This window comes from Lissotriton vulgaris, chromosome 3_1, assembly GCF_964263255.1.
Source record: "Lissotriton vulgaris chromosome 3_1, aLisVul1.2, whole genome shotgun sequence".
NCBI lineage: Eukaryota > Metazoa > Chordata > Amphibia > Caudata > Salamandridae > Lissotriton > Lissotriton vulgaris.
This window is the reverse complement of record NC_141689.1, coordinates 503,667,482-503,688,349: the sequence shown is the minus strand read 5'-3', so window position 1 is coordinate 503,688,349 and position 20,868 is coordinate 503,667,482. Positions and strand designations below refer to the sequence as shown.

Here is a 20,868-nt window from a genome sequence, read left to right as displayed (position 1 = left end):
CAACTATTCACTCACCCATACAACCAGTCACTCACCCATACAGCTAGTCATACAACCACATACTTACCCATAAATCGACTCACACACCCACTTATTTACATACACAGTCACTTACACACCCACTCACTCACTCATGCAGCCTCGGAACACAGCCACTCACTCACCCATTACAAGCACTCTCACACTCACACACATACTCACACAACCACTTACATATACATTCACACATCCATACAAACACTCACACATCCACTCACTCACCCATAGAGCCATTCATATAGACACTCACTCTCCACTACAGCCACTCAGAAACCAACTCACTTAAGCAAACATACACTCAAACAGCCACTCACCCACACAGCCACTTACACACAGTCACTCACTCATGAAACTATTCAGATACCAACTCACTCACCCATATAATCACTACACACTCACTTACCCACCTATAGAGCCACTCATGTCACCATTCACTCACCCATACAGCCACTGATATACCCACTCACTTACCAATACAGTTACTCACACAGCATCTCACTTACCACACAGCTACTCACACACCCACCTGTATACCCATACAGTTACTCAGACACCCAAACACATAAGGGTACATAGTCACACAGCCACTCATATGATATATTTTAGAAGTAGTATCACTCAGTAGTAGAGCACCTAGTATACTAATTTAACTTTTGCAATAGGTTAGTATATATGTATGTAAACTTTTAAAAACACTTACACTCCCATGATGAAGACATCAGTGATGTCATTTGAGATGTCACATGAGGGATGCCACTAACCATGTCATGAGTGATGTAATATGGGTTTTTGGGTGACAAGGGTAATTTTAGGGTTTAGGGTGGGTATGGGCTTTGGGGTGGTAGGTCCATTTTTAGGGTTTAGGGTGGGTATGGATTTTTGGGTGGCAAGGGTAATTTAGGGTTTAGGGTAGGTATGGGTTTTGGGATAGTAAGGGTAATTTTAGAATTTAGGGTGAGTATAGTTTTTTGGTGGCTAGGGTATTTTTGGGGTTTAGAGTGGGTACGGGTTTTGGGAGGCAATGGTAATTTTGTAATTTTAGGGTTTAGGGTGGGTATTTTTTTTGGTGGCAAGGGTAATTTTAGGGTTTAGGGTGGGTATGTGTTTTAGGATAGAAGGTGTAATTTTAGGGTTTAGGGTGGGTATGGGTATTAGGATGGCAAGGGTAATTTTAGGTATTAGGGTGGGTATGGGTTTTGGGGTGGCAAGGGTAATTTTAGGGCTTAGGGTGGGTATGGGTTTTGGGGTGGCCGGGGCCATTGCAGGGTTTAGGGTGGGTATCGATTGAGGGGTTTTAGGAAAAAAAAAATATATATATATATATAGCTACACAGACTATTTCCCCCGATTTGGTACTGAATTCCGTGATCATACGTACTTCTTCGGGAGCCTCCATTTTAGTTTTAGGAACCAGGAGGTCCCTCCTGTTGGTTCCTGAGGCTTTCACACTGGCTTGTTTTAGGGTAGTAATGTTATAACCCTTTCGCTCAAATCTAGTATTCGCCACCCTCTCTGCTACTTTGTAGTCTTTCTCCAGAGAGCAATTTCTCTTCAGGCGTAAAAATTCACCGTGAGGTACATTTTTTACCAAGCTTTTCGGATGGTAAGACTTGGCATGCAGGACCGCATTGCCCGCTGTCGGTTTCCTATACAGGCGTGTGTGAAGGGTGTTATTATGCACAAAAATTTCAAGGTCCAGGTAGTTAATACTAGTAGTACTTATAGTACTGGTGAATTTAAGATTGAGCGTGTTGTTGTTTAGTGTAGTGATATACTCTTCTGCTGATTGACGATCCCCTTGCCAGATTATAAAAAGCTCGTCAATATACCTAGTCCACATAAGTATTTTTTCGGTCCATTTTTGATTGGAGTCACTCCAGGCTTCGTGCTTCTCCCACCAGCCCACAAATAAATTCGCGTAAAAAAATATATATATATATATATATATATATATATATATATACATATACAAGAAAGAAGTGACTCAAACAGATAGATTCACCAAAGAACAAAAAATATTTACACGACAACATTTCAATATATATATATATTTATGCTTCAAAAGTGGACTAAGGCGAGAAAGCACTCAAAGGCAAGCTTGTAGGCATGAACAGCTTCAGATGCCCATACGTATTCTAGCTCCCTCATCTTGTAATGCCTGACGCATTTCAGTAAACCCTTCCTCAGAGGCTCAAGATGGTGAAATAGGTGCACGTCTGACTATTATCCTTTTATCCCCATGACACGCCCCTGGATGGGCTGCTTGATTAAGTCCTGTTTCATGCTGGGACCTGTAGTCAGTACGTGTGCAAATGTTACTGGCAAGTGATGAAAGCCCTCTGATAGGCTGCGGCATATGTCATCATTCTAAATCCTGCTTACCCAATCCGCATCAATAATCCAGGTGAATCCCGAATCTGCGGCTCCCAGGGATAACGGGGTGGTGCTCTCACGGCGGCCGGGCTGGCGCCTGTATATTTATGCTTGAAAAGTGACCTCAGGCGAGAAAGCACTCGAAGGCAAGTTTGTAGGCATAAACAGCTTCAGATGCTGATACGTATTCCAGCTCCCTCGTCTTGTAATGCCTGATGCATTTCAGTAAACCCTTCCTCAGAGGCTCAGGACGGTGAAATAGGTGAACATCTGACTACCGTCCTTTTATCCCCATGATACGCCCTTGGATGGGCTGCTTGATTGAGTCCTGTGCATGCTGGGACCTGTAGTCAGTACGTGTGAAAATGTTACTGGCAAGGGGTGAAAGCTTTCTGATTGGCCTTGACATTCCATTGTCATTCTAAACCCTGCTTAGCCAATCCACATCAATAATCCAGGTGAATCCCGAATCTGCGGCCCACAGGGATAACAGGGTGGTGCACTCTCGGTGGCCGGGCTGCCGCCTGTAAATGTATACTTCAAAAGTGCCCTGAGGCGAGAAAGCACTTGAAGGCAAGCTTGTAGGCATGAACAGCTTCAGATGCTGATACATATTCCCGCTCCCTCGTCTTGTAATGCCTGTCGCATTTCAGTAAACCCTTTCTCAGAGGGTCAAGACGGTGAAATAGGTGCACGTCTGACTATCGTCTTTTTATCCCCATGATACGCCCCTGGATGGGCTGCTTGATTAAGTACTGTGCATGCAGGGACCTGTAGTCAGTATGTGTGTATATGTTATTGGCAAGGGATGAAAGCCCTCTGATGGGCCTCGCCATACCGTCGTCATTCTAAATCCTGCTTAGCCAATCCGCATCAATAATCCAGGTGAATCTCGAATCTGCTGCCCCCAGGGATAACGGAGTGGTGCTCTCGCAGCAGCCGGACTGCCGCCTGAATATTTACGTTTCAAAAGTGCCCTGAGGTGAGAAAGCACTCGAAGGCAAGCTGGTAGGCATGAACAGCTTCAGATGCCGATACATATTGCAGCTACCTAATCTTGTAATGCCTGATGCATTTCAGTAAACCCTTCCTTAGAGGCTCAAGACGGGGAAATAGGTGCACGTCTGACTATCGTCCTTTTATCCCCATGACACACCCCTGGATCGGCTGCTTGATTAAGTCCTGTGCATGCTGGGACCTGTAGTCAGTATGTGTGCAAATGTTACTGGCAAGGGATGAAAGCCCTCTGAAGGGCCTCGCCATACTGTCGTCATTATAAATCCTGCTTAGCCAATCCCCATCAATAATCCAGGTGAATCACGAATCTGCTGCCCCCAGGGATAAGGTGGTGGTGCTCTCTCGGTATCCGGGCTGCCGCCTGATTATTTACGCTTCAAAAGTGCCCTGAGGCAAGAAAGCACTCAAAGGCAAGCTTGTAGGCATGAACAGCTTCAGCCGATACGTATTCCAACTCCCTCGTCTTGTAATGCCTGATGCGTTTCAGTAAACCCTTCCTAAGAGGCTCAAGACGGTAAAATAGGTGCACATCTGACTATCGTCCTTTTATCCCCATGATATGCCCCTAGATGGGCTGCTTGATTAAGTCCTGTGCATGCTGGGACCTGTAGTGAGTATGTGTTCAAATGTTGCTGGCAAGGGATGAAAGACCTCTGATGGGCCTCGGCAAACCACCGTCATTCTAAATCCTGCTTAGCCAATCCGCATATATATATATATGGGGTTTAAGGACATATATATATTTGTGTATTTGTGTATATATATGTACACACACACACACACGCATACACATTCATATGTATTTATGCATGAGTACATTTATATATATACCACCAATGTTCAAATTATTTCTGATCAACAATGACGTCAGTATACAAACATAATATATATATATATATAACGTGGAAAACGGGGGCGTGTCCTGAGGGTCCGTGTGCCCGGGACAGGGGTCCCTTGTGCCTGGACAGACTCCCTGATCTCCCCGGCATGGTTGGAGCCCTGCAGCCCCGGAGCCCTGCAGCCTGGGAGCCCTGCAGCCATGGAGCCCTGCAGCCCCCGGAGCTCTGCAGCCCCGAGCCCTGGAGTCCTGGAGCCCTGCAGCCCCGGAGACCTGCAGCCCCGGAGCCTCGGAGGCCTCTAGCCCTGGAGCCCTGCAGCCCTGCAGCCCCGGAGCCCTGCAGCCCCCAAGCCCTGCGACCCCAGATCCCTGTAGCCTCGGAGCCCTGCTGCCCCGAGCCCTGCAGCCCCGGAGCCCTGGAAGGGCAGGCGGGAGCCCTCCCGTGGAGGCTCAGTCAGGCAGATTGGAGTCATGTCAGTCCCGGCCATCTGGTCGCACCTTTCCTCTCGGCCATCTGGTCGCACCCAATGTTTCCCAATGGGGCAACCAGATGGCCGGGCTTCCCTGGAAGTCCCGATGAGGTGCTATTCACCTCCCGGATCCCAGCCAGGGCTCCAGGAGGTCGTGCACATTCGCACCTAGGATCCCCTGAGCCGTGCGGTGCACTTTCCCAGAAAGAGGGGTAGCCTTCCTCCGGATTACTAGGGACAAGGTACTCTGGGACCCCTCTCGGCCTAGCGGTCCTCAGCTGGCAGCTGGACGGGCCAGGATGCCGCCCCAGCCCCGAGTCCGTCCCCCATCCTGCCGCGTGGCAGGATGCCCTGGACGGGGTCCGGGAGGGCTCAGGGAGGTGTCCCCTGTACCTCTGGGCCTGGGTGCCCCCTTACTAGCTCCAGGGGCCCTACCAGGCCCGGGGCCGAGTGCTCTGGCCCTGGGCCCAGTCCCCCGGCCTGCCGGCACTGCCAAAGGCCCGGGACGTGGTTCCGTTGTGCCTGGGGAGCCTCCCCTTGCTTGGCTGGTTTCAGGAGCACCAGCCGGGCCCTCCCTGATGACCCCGGGGAGGGCGGCCTCATCACCCAAGGCTCCGTCCTGGGTCCTGCCGCGTGGCAGGTTGCACGGGATGGTGCCTGGCAGGCCCAGGGAGGCTTCCCCTGTGCCTCCGGGCCTGGGAGCCCCGGCTGGGTCCAGGGGCCCCGGGTCGGGTGCTCCGGCCCCGGCCCTGTCCCTGGGCCTGCCGCACTGCCAAAGGCCCGGGACTAACAAAACTTTTCAGAAGTTTATTTAAAAACAGTAACATTTGCAAGTAAATTAGAAAAATGTACACAAACAGGACCTTCTGACAGCTTTCCTCTAGACTGAGACACTTTCCACGGCACTAGGATCCCAGCAACAAGAAAGTGTTAAGACTAGACATCCATTCACCATATGCGGCACTCCACGATGAAACTTTCAATCCACGAACAAGCCAACATCACTAGACTTACGGCCTGGGTGGTCGCATACCAGGTAGTGGACCTCTCATTCCAGGGGGTGGGGGCCTCATGCAGGAGGCGGCATACCCATTGAAGCACCTCTGCCGGGAATAAAGATACCTGTGATTTACATTTATTGTGGCTTCCATACCCCTACATGTGTTTATACCACTATTTTCAATGTCACTCTATTGTTTTATGTGGATTAGATTTTATCTCGTTGTAGGTTTGAATGTGCTTTTATGGCTGTAATAGCCGAAAATAAAGTTTTGATGATGAAAGAATGTGTAGAAGAGGTCATCAAGGATTTGAGGGAAATCACATGTTTAAACCTGGTTCCATTCACCACACTTGCAGTGTAAAGTAGTGTTAGATCATGTGGCCAGTTATATTAAAGAGTGGATTAGGAGCTCACTGGAAAGAGAGATATAATGATTGCTCTATGATCAAGTCCCATGATTGAGGTAAAAGTTTTTTTAGCATCTAACCTTGGCCCTGAAAATGTATCTTTTTATTTAGACTTGGAAGATATCCAAAGAAAGGCTTGGCATAATCTTCAAAACAGTGTGAGGATAAGGTGTTGGATATTTTAGTGCGCTTGCTAAGAATTTTGCATTTAGTCGAAGAAACTGAGATTAAACTATAGGTTTTCTAACAAAAGACACAAATATCATGTCTTAAATAGCATGATCTAAAATAAATTGTAGTCCCAAATATCACAGATAAGATTATCATTTTTTAAAACAATTTTTTAACATTGTTAAAATTGTTGTTTTGTTTTACATCACTGGTATTTACTGTTTTTTTATTGTAATTAGTGTTTTTTTTGTTTTAATTAATTTGAATTTTTTTATATAATTATATTTGTTGGGTTTTATAGAGTAATATTACAAATAGAGTAATTCACATTTTTTTAAAGTGTTGTTTATAATTATGGTTATGTTAAGGTTTATAATTGTAATTATTTTAAAAATTTTAGAGTTATCATAATAACTTGTATCTCTCCAAAGGCCAGGATTCTCCACAATATGGTAAGTTTGGAGTGGGAATAGTAAATACTCCAATAGTAATAAAAAAAAACATTATTATAATAAACAATAAAAGAGTAGTGAATACCCCCAAAGTAGTAAATATTCAAAAGGTTAACAGGTTTGGAGGGTAAATATTAACTTGTATCCTTGTAACTCTTTCCCCAATTTGGTTATGTTTGGAGTGAGAACACTACACCTAACCCCCAATATTTGGGTTCCTTTACAGTCATACATACATTTTTAAAACATCTTTTAAATATAAATACGTTTTTTAGGAATATTAGTATTATAATAATTACTCAAATTGCTCAGAATATTTTTTATTTACATAAAAAAATATTATTTTAATTCAGAATATTTGCAATTACCTATATATGATATAACTGTAGTGTATTTACATTTTAATTCGCAGTTGCATTTTTTTTAACCTCTTAGGTGCTGCGCCTATTCCAACGGCCGACGGCACCACTACCTCAGGAGTGCTGCCGTCGGCCGTTGGACGTTCGAACCTCACCTGCGCAATGGAACGTTCAGCACTGGAGCTGGACGTTCCATAGCTGCTAAGAGGTTAACATACTGTGCAATAATTGTTTTATAAACATATCCTTCTTAACATTATTTATATTTTTTTAATTTGTTATATTTAAAAAGTACAGAAAAATGTATAATATGTTTTTACATAAAACATTTTTGTGAATTTTTTTAAACATAGGAATATAAATAAATATGGTACTTGTTATTCAGTATTTTATAAACACTAATAAATGAAATATTTTTTTCAATGCTGATATTTTTGGGGTTGGGAGTCTTATTTAATTACAAATTTCTGCCATTTTGTTCTAGATACTTTGATGTTATAATCTTTCTTTGTAATTTTTGGCTTTTCCTGGAGCTTGTGGTGGTTGTTTCCCATTGCTTGTCTTTGGCTCGGGTAAGACTGTCTTAAACTTATTTTAAATGATAGGGAGGGTGTGTTTTTAGTTGGTTATAGTAGGATTTCGCTTGAGGGCCCAATTATGAGTTTGACGTTCTTCCTGATGGACCTCCCAGGAATACCGCCAAGCCTGTCGCATCTTCGCCTGACCGGACTACAGCAGTAATCCAGGGCTCGCAGGGTTTTAACAGCAGTATCACAGCGGCTGGTTAAGCTCATCACGTCTGTGCATGGTGTGGCATTCACCATGTCCTGCATGCCACAGAGAGTATGCACAACTGTACACTTTTGGGGGGCACTTCATGTGCCCCCCCTGAATGCAGCCCATGGGCAGTTTGCCCTGGGGCCCTGTTGGGGGCTATTTACATGCCTTTCCTCCATGCATTTCATGCCGGGGTTCCTGCGATCAAATGTATGGTGGAAAGGCAGGTCATAATCTGCTTGGAGGAGCTGGCATCAGCACCACTGTGATTCTGGCGACCATCTGCCTGCCACGGAATCCTGTTGGTGGTGGTGGTCTTGTGGCAGTCCCACTGTGACCAATTTAATCGATCAGGAGGCCCAAAGCTATGGTGGTGGTCGGACCTCCATCTGACCGCACTGCGGTCTTCAGACCCTCGTCATTGTAATCAGCCCCTTGGTGTATTGTTTTTTAGGTTAATATGTATTAGTTAGTTTACGCTATTATGATAACCCTTATTGTATAATGTAATGTTTAATTGCATTTTGCATGTTTGTTCTATCTTTTTCAGATTAATTTAAACAAATTTTCTCTACTCTGGCTTGTATTATGGCTATAAGTATTTTTGGTTATGTTTATGTGGTTTTTCCTCTGCAGGTTTTTATTTTCAGACATCAGAGTTTATTTTTAACCAGGATAAATTAGATTTTTTTTTATTTAAGGAAAAAGATTTTGGAGTTTTGGCAGGTTTCCATCGATTATTGAACTCATATTAGATATTCAGTTCAGTTCAAATAAACTTTATTTCGGTCAAAATGACCTAAAAAGTGCAACACAGTAATCCCACATGTTTAAAATACATTAAACATTCACTAACGATTACAAATCACATTAATATTTAAACAAATATTATTCATTCAAATCATCAAAGTTAGCGATGTGATGCATCTAGGCGAAGGACACAAAGTTCATTCCAGAAAGTGTGTGGTACTTTAATAAATATATAAATTATCTATTATCTAAAACAATAAGAATAAAAAGAGAGGAGAACAGTAAAACTTCAATTAAGAAAATATACAAAATGGGCTACAAATAATTGAACCAGCATGCTATAATAGGACTATTAGTTCATTATGGCGGAATCACTACAGCATTTTCGAGGTTTCAGAAAAACCCTTCTGGTGCACCACATGGAGAACAAAAAGCCTGCAACTGAATAAACAATTGGGATACTCGAATCAGTTTTCAATATCCTAAATACTTCAAGGCAGCGCCTATCACCAAGATTTCTACAGATCTGAACCAACCAACGTTTCCTTGCCTTCTGGTAGCCAGGGCAGCTAAAGAAAACATGGAGCTCAGATTCCTCGGGATGGCTCACGCCAGGCATTGGAGTATTTGCTGATCTCTCCACTTAGATGTAGAAGAGCGAAGAGGTAGCACCCCGTGTCTATACTGTAGGTAAAGCTTCCTAGCCACAGGGGGATTAATTAGATCTATTACTGACTCAAAGTAAGGGATATCTTTTATTTCTAAAAAGCTCTGGTAGGAGATATGGAGCTGAGCCAATCTATACTCTTTACAAAGCGCCTTCAATTTATTTTTAGATGTTAAAAAACAGGCTGTTTGTGGTTCAGACCAACAATCTCCAAGTCCTATATAAGCATGGGCGAATTTTGCGAATCTCACGTTCGCGAATTTTGCGGATTTGCGAACTCGGAATTCGCAAAATCCGCGAATTCTCGCGAATTTGTGGAATTTTTTTTTTGTGTGTTCGCGCGGGTTTCTGCCAGTTCGCGAGGGTTTTGTACAATTTCGCAAACGCGAACTTACCTGTCGGGTCGCAAATTTCGCGAACTTGTTGTTTCTACGTGTCCAGCCTGTTTGGGACACTCTTCTTCATCACTGCCACTCTCTGTCACCACTGCCACTCTCTGACTACTCATGCCACCCTCTGGCCCACCCATGCCACCCTCTGTTTCATCACAGCACCCTCTGGTTGTCCAGTCAGTGTACATTATTGTGGCAAAGCAAGCACACCTTCCCTGCCTCAAGTGACCTGAATTAATTTGGGGCTGATTAATGTGTCACAGAATATTTTTTTAGCTGGCACCTGCTTCCTTAGTGCTTCCTGATTAGTGATCTTTTGCACTTGCTAAGTGCTTTCATTGTTGCAAAATTAGTTACAACACCTGCCCTGCCCCAACTGACAATAATGAATTAGGGGCTGATTAATGGATTTGAACTTCCAGCCTGGCTCCTGCTTGTCTCCCTTAGCTGTAATTCAGGACCTTTGTGGCATATGTGTAACTATTCTGAGGTTCAGAGCAGGGTCACATAATAGTTGCAACTGGCAACTGAACTCTGGAGGGGCCCCTCAGGAAGCACTACAGGAAATGGCTACTAATGATGAGCCTGAACTTTTGAACCTGGTAAGTAGTTTCAGTTTTGCTAAGATCGTATTTCTGCAATTTTGCGCTTATTCGCGGGGCGCGAAGTTGTACTGGGAAGCCGCGAACTCACGCGAACAGTGCGAGCAAGCCATAAAATCCGCTGCTCGCGGATTTGCGGATTTTGCGGGAGATTCGCGAATCTCGCGGATTGCGAATTTACCGAAAACCCGCAAAAAGCCGCGAGCGAAACAGATTTTCCGCCCATGCTTAGTCCTATACCATTTAACAGGGATTTCATGTGGTTAAACCAAGGGAACTTTACTACGGCCTTATCCCTCATAACCTCTGACAATTCCTCCCTGTAAGGTGTAAGTTCGGGGGTAGTCCACAAGAAGCGCCAATATATTATAGGTTTAAGACTTGCCACATCTGCAATTGACGAAATTCCCATGTCTAAACGTAGTGGGACCAGCGGAGTGCTGCGTGGCAGTCTAAATAATTGGTTCTCCACCTGGGTTAAATTGTCAAGCTTTAAATATCCCCAAAGCTCTACACCTTATAATGCCACACCTCTAGCCTGTGCCCTATAAATTTCAATTGCCGGGCTGACTATTCTTTTGCTAGACTTGTTAAGGACCTTCATGATGCCACCTGAGGTTTGTGCCAATTTTAACGTAAATTTCGTGTTATGGGCCCCCCATCCCATAGATTCGGAAATATTAGAAATTCATTTTTCTATGGTTAGATTTGCATTGTTTGCACTTTTATATTGCTATGTTTGTGATTACATTTTTCGAATTGTCATTTCACTGATCACAAATTCAGCCAGACATCGTAAATGTATTTATTTATGTGGCAAATATACATTTTTGGATGTTATGTTTCTTTATTTACCGTACATTCATATATATATATATAATTTTTTATGGTGTTACCATATTTTTATAGATGGTACAAAAGTATTTGATATGTTAAAATAATGTTGGCAGTTTTGCATTGTATTCTTAAATATTTTTACATTTTTATTCAGGTAAAGTTTAATTATCAATCTAAACTTTTGTGTATAGAAATATTTTTTATTCAGTTTGCTATTTTAAATATGCTTCAACAATCTTTAGAAATAAATATTCAGCCGGTCAGATGCTGCGATCTGATTGGCTGCCAACACTTCAAACCAGGAAGTGTTGGCAGCCATCTTGGGACTCGTCCCAATAAAAAACATTTTAAAAAGAAAAGGGCACAAGGTAGAAACACACTAACCCTTTACACTTCTTGGGATTGCCCCATAGGGACATTGAGGGCCAAAAAAGCTTTTCTTTCCAAAAACAAAATTACAGGCTGAATCTCTAAATCTCACCAATATTGTTTTTTAAAATGAAGCACAGGCTCCTGCCCCTTGTTTCTACTCAGTTTCTACTCAGCCCCCGAGTGGGCCAGGTGCTGGGGGTATGTCCAAAATATGTTAGAGGGGCACGTGGGGCCCCATCCCTAGGAGCCCTTGAGCCCAGGGACCACCACCTCGCTGGTGCATTCTTAACAATTTATGCAAGGGTTTCCGTGGGCAAACCCCGTGCCCTGGGGATCACCACCTCCCCAGGGCAAATGTTGTATTAATGCCGACTTCCACCCTGCAGCCCGGGGACAACCACCTTCTAGGGCTAAATATGACATAAATGGACCTCGGCCATCCTGGAGCCAGAGATGGCCCTGGGGACCGCCAACCCCAGTGCTGGCTCCTGCTATGGTGGGAGATTTTCCGCTCCCACCAAGCCATAGCAAACTGTGTCTGCTTTCAGCAAGCAAGAGCATTGAAAATGTTTTTACTTGCTCAAAGCAAGCACAATTGCTTCGAAAGAGCGGGAGCTCCATGTTCGCAGCTCCATCTCTGTCAAAGCAATTCTGGCTCAGGCAGGAGGCGGGAAGCAGGCAGGAACTGCAGGGCCTTGGGCCACTGCGGTCCTTAGCACTACAGGGGTGGGTGCCCTGGGTGGGACCAGGGCACCCACACTGGAGGTGGGAACCCTGTGGCTGGTCCTGGGCCCCGTCACCTTGTTTTCTTATTTTCAAAAACAAAATAAGGAAAAAGGTCAGGTGCCTGGGGATGCGGTCCCTAGGGCTGAAATCATCCTAGGAGGGGGCCACTAGGCACCTTTCCTTTTAATGCCCCCTATTACCACCACTCTGAAAATGTACTTCCTGCTGCACTTCTGGTTGGGGGATGATGTCCCCTTGGTTCCTGAGGGTCTTTGGGGGCCAACACGCCCTCATATTACCCCCAGTAAGACCCATAGTGTGTGATTGCTAAGAGGACTTTGGAGGTCACATCTCTTTACTCCACCACTCTCCAAACGCATCTCCTGGTGCTCTTCTACTTGGGGGTTGAAGACCCATTGGCTGCAGAGGGTTCTTGGGGGCCAACAAGTCCTTCTATTGCCTCCAGTAAGACCCAAAGAGCGTGATTGCTGAAAGGTGCTTAGAGGCCAAGCCCCCTTTTTCCACCACTCTGCAAACATACCTCCTGGTGTACTGCTGGTTAGGGGAGGAGTCCCCTTTGCTTTAGAGGGCCCTTAAGGGGCAACAAGCCCTCCTGTAACCTGCAGTAAGTGCCACACTGCAAATTGCTGAGAGATGTTCGGAGGCCACGGCTCCCTTGTCCACCACTCTGCAAACGCAACTACTAGTTAAAAAAACTAGCGGTGGGCGGAATTTGCGTAATCGCGTTACGCAAATCTCTGCGAAACTGTAGAAAATCTCAGCGAACAAGCAGAAATTCCGCGAACATGCGGAATTGCTTGTTCGCGTTATTTTTTTTACTGTTCGCAGTCGCTGTTTGCGTGCTCGGGAGAAATATCTCGCGAGCACGCATTTTGCAAACGCGAGCAAGCAAAAATTACGCGAAGTCGCGGAATGCAGAATTTTGGGTCATTTCGCATTCTCCGCGGAACGCAAAATTACCCAAATTCCCCAAATTCCGCGAGCGGAACAGAATTTACCACGCAAGCCTAAAAAAACATAGAAATTTGCTTAAAAAGCAAAAGTTACAGGGACGCTATAGTTAGGAAATAGAATTTTTTTTAATCTTGAACATACACTGAAAAAGCAAAGTTTATAGGTTACATATGTATATTACCTGAAAAAAACAAAGGTTACAGGAACAATAGATTAACTTGTAAAAAAGCAGTGAAATTCGGTAGTTATAGTTACCTGAGCTAACTATAACTTATGCCTCAGCAATGCACTGCTTATTACCTCACATATTACATCACAATTACGTTACTGATGACATCCCAAATGGCATTACTGATGACATCACTGATTACATCATCCACAGAACCACTCACACCCCTGTACAACCTCTCATGCGCCCATTCACACACCTACACCATCACTCACATTCACACCCATTCATAGATCCATACCAGTACTCACACATCCATTCACTACTCCATAGTCACCCACACACCCACTCACTTGTACAGCCACTTATACAACTATTCACTCACCCATACAACCAGTCACTCACCCATACAGCTAGTCATACAACCACATACTTACCCATAAATCGACTCACACACCCACTTATTTACATACACAGTCACTTACACACCCACTCACTCACTCATGCAGCCTCGGAACACAGCCACTCACTCACCCATTACAAGCACTCTCACACTCACACACATACTCACACAACCACTTACATATACATTCACACATCCATACAAACACTCACACATCCACTCACTCACCCATAGAGCCATTCATATAGACACTCACTCTCCACTACAGCCACTCAGAAACCAACTCACTTAAGCAAACATACACTCAAACAGCCACTCACCCACACAGCCACTTACACACAGTCACTCACTCATGAAACTATTCAGATACCAACTCACTCACCCATATAATCACTACACACTCACTTACCCACCTATAGAGCCACTCATGTCACCATTCACTCACCCATACAGCCACTGATATACCCACTCACTTACCAATACAGTTACTCACACAGCATCTCACTTACCACACAGCTACTCACACACCCACCTGTATACCCATACAGTTACTCAGACACCCAAACACATAAGGGTACATAGTCACACAGCCACTCATATGATATATTTTAGAAGTAGTATCACTCAGTAGTAGAGCACCTAGTATACTAATTTAACTTTTGCAATAGGTTAGTATATATGTATGTAAACTTTTAAAAACACTTACACTCCCATGATGAAGACATCAGTGATGTCATTTGAGATGTCACATGAGGGATGCCACTAACCATGTCATGAGTGATGTAATATGGGTTTTTGGGTGACAAGGGTAATTTTAGGGTTTAGGGTGGGTATGGGCTTTGGGGTGGTAGGTCCATTTTTAGGGTTTAGGGTGGGTATGGATTTTTGGGTGGCAAGGGTAATTTAGGGTTTAGGGTAGGTATGGGTTTTGGGATAGTAAGGGTAATTTTAGAATTTAGGGTGAGTATAGTTTTTTGGTGGCTAGGGTATTTTTGGGGTTTAGAGTGGGTACGGGTTTTGGGAGGCAATGGTAATTTTGTAATTTTAGGGTTTAGGGTGGGTATTTTTTTTGGTGGCAAGGGTAATTTTAGGGTTTAGGGTGGGTATGTGTTTTAGGATAGAAGGTGTAATTTTAGGGTTTAGGGTGGGTATGGGTATTAGGATGGCAAGGGTAATTTTAGGTATTAGGGTGGGTATGGGTTTTGGGGTGGCAAGGGTAATTTTAGGGCTTAGGGTGGGTATGGGTTTTGGGGTGGCCGGGGCCATTGCAGGGTTTAGGGTGGGTATCGATTGAGGGGTTTTAGGAAAAAAAAAATATATATATATATATAGCTACACAGACTATTTCCCCCGATTTGGTACTGAATTCCGTGATCATACGTACTTCTTCGGGAGCCTCCATTTTAGTTTTAGGAACCAGGAGGTCCCTCCTGTTGGTTCCTGAGGCTTTCACACTGGCTTGTTTTAGGGTAGTAATGTTATAACCCTTTCGCTCAAATCTAGTATTCGCCACCCTCTCTGCTACTTTGTAGTCTTTCTCCAGAGAGCAATTTCTCTTCAGGCGTAAAAATTCACCGTGAGGTACATTTTTTACCAAGCTTTTCGGATGGTAAGACTTGGCATGCAGGACCGCATTGCCCGCTGTCGGTTTCCTATACAGGCGTGTGTGAAGGGTGTTATTATGCACAAAAATTTCAAGGTCCAGGTAGTTAATACTAGTAGTACTTATAGTACTGGTGAATTTAAGATTGAGCGTGTTGTTGTTTAGTGTAGTGATATACTCTTCTGCTGATTGACGATCCCCTTGCCAGATTATAAAAAGCTCGTCAATATACCTAGTCCACATAAGTATTTTTTCGGTCCATTTTTGATTGGAGTCACTCCAGGCTTCGTGCTTCTCCCACCAGCCCACAAATAAATTCGCGTAAAAAAAATATATATATATATATATATATATATATATATATACATATACAAGAAAGAAGTGACTCAAACAGATAGATTCACCAAAGAACAAAAAATATTTACACGACAACATTTCAATATATATATATATTTATGCTTCAAAAGTGGACTAAGGCGAGAAAGCACTCAAAGGCAAGCTTGTAGGCATGAACAGCTTCAGATGCCCATACGTATTCTAGCTCCCTCATCTTGTAATGCCTGACGCATTTCAGTAAACCCTTCCTCAGAGGCTCAAGATGGTGAAATAGGTGCACGTCTGACTATTATCCTTTTATCCCCATGACACGCCCCTGGATGGGCTGCTTGATTAAGTCCTGTTTCATGCTGGGACCTGTAGTCAGTACGTGTGCAAATGTTACTGGCAAGTGATGAAAGCCCTCTGATAGGCTGCGGCATATGTCATCATTCTAAATCCTGCTTACCCAATCCGCATCAATAATCCAGGTGAATCCCGAATCTGCGGCTCCCAGGGATAACGGGGTGGTGCTCTCACGGCGGCCGGGCTGGCGCCTGTATATTTATGCTTGAAAAGTGACCTCAGGCGAGAAAGCACTCGAAGGCAAGTTTGTAGGCATAAACAGCTTCAGATGCTGATACGTATTCCAGCTCCCTCGTCTTGTAATGCCTGATGCATTTCAGTAAACCCTTCCTCAGAGGCTCAGGACGGTGAAATAGGTGAACATCTGACTACCGTCCTTTTATCCCCATGATACGCCCTTGGATGGGCTGCTTGATTGAGTCCTGTGCATGCTGGGACCTGTAGTCAGTACGTGTGAAAATGTTACTGGCAAGGGGTGAAAGCTTTCTGATTGGCCTTGACATTCCATTGTCATTCTAAACCCTGCTTAGCCAATCCACATCAATAATCCAGGTGAATCCCGAATCTGCGGCCCACAGGGATAACAGGGTGGTGCACTCTCGGTGGCCGGGCTGCCGCCTGTAAATGTATACTTCAAAAGTGCCCTGAGGCGAGAAAGCACTTGAAGGCAAGCTTGTAGGCATGAACAGCTTCAGATGCTGATACATATTCCCGCTCCCTCGTCTTGTAATGCCTGTCGCATTTCAGTAAACCCTTTCTCAGAGGGTCAAGACGGTGAAATAGGTGCACGTCTGACTATCGTCTTTTTATCCCCATGATACGCCCCTGGATGGGCTGCTTGATTAAGTACTGTGCATGCAGGGACCTGTAGTCAGTATGTGTGTATATGTTATTGGCAAGGGATGAAAGCCCTCTGATGGGCCTCGCCATACCGTCGTCATTCTAAATCCTGCTTAGCCAATCCGCATCAATAATCCAGGTGAATCTCGAATCTGCTGCCCCCAGGGATAACGGAGTGGTGCTCTCGCAGCAGCCGGACTGCCGCCTGAATATTTACGTTTCAAAAGTGCCCTGAGGTGAGAAAGCACTCGAAGGCAAGCTGGTAGGCATGAACAGCTTCAGATGCCGATACATATTGCAGCTACCTAATCTTGTAATGCCTGATGCATTTCAGTAAACCCTTCCTTAGAGGCTCAAGACGGGGAAATAGGTGCACGTCTGACTATCGTCCTTTTATCCCCATGACACACCCCTGGATCGGCTGCTTGATTAAGTCCTGTGCATGCTGGGACCTGTAGTCAGTATGTGTGCAAATGTTACTGGCAAGGGATGAAAGCCCTCTGAAGGGCCTCGCCATACTGTCGTCATTATAAATCCTGCTTAGCCAATCCCCATCAATAATCCAGGTGAATCACGAATCTGCTGCCCCCAGGGATAAGGTGGTGGTGCTCTCTCGGTATCCGGGCTGCCGCCTGATTATTTACGCTTCAAAAGTGCCCTGAGGCAAGAAAGCACTCAAAGGCAAGCTTGTAGGCATGAACAGCTTCAGCCGATACGTATTCCAACTCCCTCGTCTTGTAATGCCTGATGCGTTTCAGTAAACCCTTCCTAAGAGGCTCAAGACGGTAAAATAGGTGCACATCTGACTATCGTCCTTTTATCCCCATGATATGCCCCTAGATGGGCTGCTTGATTAAGTCCTGTGCATGCTGGGACCTGTAGTGAGTATGTGTTCAAATGTTGCTGGCAAGGGATGAAAGACCTCTGATGGGCCTCGGCAAACCACCGTCATTCTAAATCCTGCTTAGCCAATCCGCATATATATATATATGGGGTTTAAGGACATATATATATTTGTGTATTTGTGTATATATATGTACACACACACACACACGCATACACATTCATATGTATTTATGCATGAGTACATTTATATATATACCACCAATGTTCAAATTATTTCTGATCAACAATGACGTCAGTATACAAACATAATATATATATATATATAACGTGGAAAACGGGGGCGTGTCCTGAGGGTCCGTGTGCCCGGGACAGGGGTCCCTTGTGCCTGGACAGACTCCCTGATCTCCCCGGCATGGTTGGAGCCCTGCAGCCCCGGAGCCCTGCAGCCTGGGAGCCCTGCAGCCATGGAGCCCTGCAGCCCCCGGAGCTCTGCAGCCCCGAGCCCTGGAGTCCTGGAGCCCTGCAGCCCCGGAGACCTGCAGCCCCGGAGCCTCGGAGGCCTCTAGCCCTGGAGCCCTGCAGCCCTGCAGCCCCGGAGCCCTGCAGCCCCCAAGCCCTGCGACCCCAGATCCCTGTAGCCTCGGAGCCCTGCTGCCCCGAGCCCTGCAGCCCCGGAGCCCTGGAAGGGCAGGCGGGAGCCCTCCCGTGGAGGCTCAGTCAGGCAGATTGGAGTCATGTCAGTCCCGGCCATCTGGTCGCACCTTTCCTCTCGGCCATCTGGTCGCACCCAATGTTTCCCAATGGGGCAACCAGATGGCCGGGCTTCCCTGGAAGTCCCGATGAGGTGCTATTCACCTCCCGGATCCCAGCCAGGGCTCCAGGAGGTCGTGCACATTCGCACCTAGGATCCCCTGAGCCGTGCGGTGCACTTTCCCAGAAAGAGGGGTAGCCTTCCTCCGGATTACTAGGGACAAGGTACTCTGGGACCCCTCTCGGCCTAGCGGTCCTCAGCTGGCAGCTGGACGGGCCAGGATGCCGCCCCAGCCCCGAGTCCGTCCCCCATCCTGCCGCGTGGCAGGATGCCCTGGACGGGGTCCGGGAGGGCTCAGGGAGGTGTCCCCTGTACCTCTGGGCCTGGGTGCCCCCTTACTAGCTCCAGGGGCCCTACCAGGCCCGGGGCCGAGTGCTCTGGCCCTGGGCCCAGTCCCCCGGCCTGCCGGCACTGCCAAAGGCCCGGGACGTGGTTCCGTTGTGCCTGGGGAGCCTCCCCTTGCTTGGCTGGTTTCAGGAGCACCAGCCGGGCCCTCCCTGATGACCCCGGGGAGGGCGGCCTCATCACCCAAGGCTCCGTCCTGGGTCCTGCCGCGTGGCAGGTTGCACGGGATGGTGCCTGGCAGGCCCAGGGAGGCTTCCCCTGTGCCTCCGGGCCTGGGAGCCCCGGCTGGGTCCAGGGGCCCCGGGTCGGGTGCTCCGGCCCCGGCCCTGTCCCTGGGCCTGCCGCACTGCCAAAGGCCCGGGACTAACAAAACTTTTCAGAAGTTTATTTAAAAACAGTAACATTTGCAAGTAAATTAGAAAAATGTACACAAACAGGACCTTCTGACAGCTTTCCTCTAGACTGAGACACTTTCCACGGCACTAGGATCCCAGCAACAAGAAAGTGTTAAGACTAGACATCCATTCACCATATGCGGCACTCCACGATGAAACTTTCAATCCACGAACAAGCCAACATCACTAGACTTACGGCCTGGGTGGTCGCATACCAGGTAGTGGACCTCTCATTCCAGGGGGTGGGGGCCTCATGCAGGAGGCGGCATACCCATTGAAGCACCTCTGCCGGGGGGCATGCCCATAGGTGGACCCATTGGTGGCCTCATTCCAGGAGGTGGTCCCATCATGCCTGGAGGTGGTGCGCCTCTGCCCATCGGAGGGAGTGGTCCACTCCTGCCACCTGGCTGGTAGGGTGTTGGTGCTCCCGCGATACTGGCAACAAGGGGGCCTCCTCTGCCCTGTGGAGTCATCACCTGTTGGGATGGTCCACCAACACCTCGGACTGGACCTGCCAAACCGGCAGGTACCTGTGGCATCGGGGCCCCCAGCTGGCACTCCTCTACCTTAAGCAGGGCCAACGCCAGGGCCTCCTGCAGCTCCTGCTAGCGGAACACAGGCAATACCAGTATCTTTAGGGGGCGGTCCCTCTACAGTCATGGACACCAAGTTTTCCCCTCAGAGAAGCACCAACCCCAGGACTCTCTTCTCTTCACGTTCTGGTTGTTTAGAATTCTTTGGCTTGATCTTTCTGAACTCGTCGCAGTCGCACAAAATGAGGTTCATGTGCTTGTCGAAGGCTTTGAAAGTTCCAATGAAGATACGACCATCCTGCAAGATGCAACACATCCTGAAGTCAATGTGCTGAAGCATCTTACTGCTCTTACCCACAGTCATGGTTGCGGTTCGAATGCCGCCGATAGGCGACGGATTCTACTCAGGAAAAAAAAAATTCCACCACTGTGTAGTCTCTGTATATTTCTCTGAGCACAAGTAAGTTGGAGAGACTGAGCAAAAGGTTCTGATCTGTTTCCACGATCTCGGGTACCAGGGGATGCGGCCCCAGCCCGAGACTGCTAATGAGGCCGACAACATGTCGATCCACACTGCTGAGCACCTTTGGAATTAAAATTGGAGGCCGGGAGTGGGGGCTCAGCACTCTGCCCCCCAAAGGACTGTGGACCTCAGAGGGCCCCTGGAGCTGCCTCCATCATGATCGAGGCATGCAACGCAGGCCAAATCAAGCCCCTTGATCCGACTTGGTGGTGCTGCTAGTGACCAATCTGGGAGTGATGGGATGGCATATTTCACCCTACCCCCGCAGGCTGATGGTGAAGTGACCCGGGGACACCTGGAGCACTCTCTTTGCCCTAGCCCCTACATTGGCAGCCCCCCACTCTTCAGGTCCTGGGGGAAAGTAGAATGACAGGAAGCTGTGGACAGTACAAGCCCCAAAGGGCTGGATTGAATGCCCCGGTGCTGCAGGCTTACCCTTCTGGCCCTTGACCGCTGTGCCCTGGGGGTAGCTGCATCATGCCATGGGCCGCC

At 46.6% G+C, this 20,868-nt stretch overlaps 1 pseudogene; it reads right to left on the bottom strand.

Moving 5' to 3' along the window:
• Positions 1 to 19,339: 19,339 nt before the first annotated feature.
• On the bottom strand, positions 19,340 to 20,275 carry LOC147726687 (small nuclear ribonucleoprotein-associated protein B' pseudogene; annotated as a pseudogene).
• Between the last annotated feature and the right edge of the window lie 593 nt (positions 20,276 to 20,868).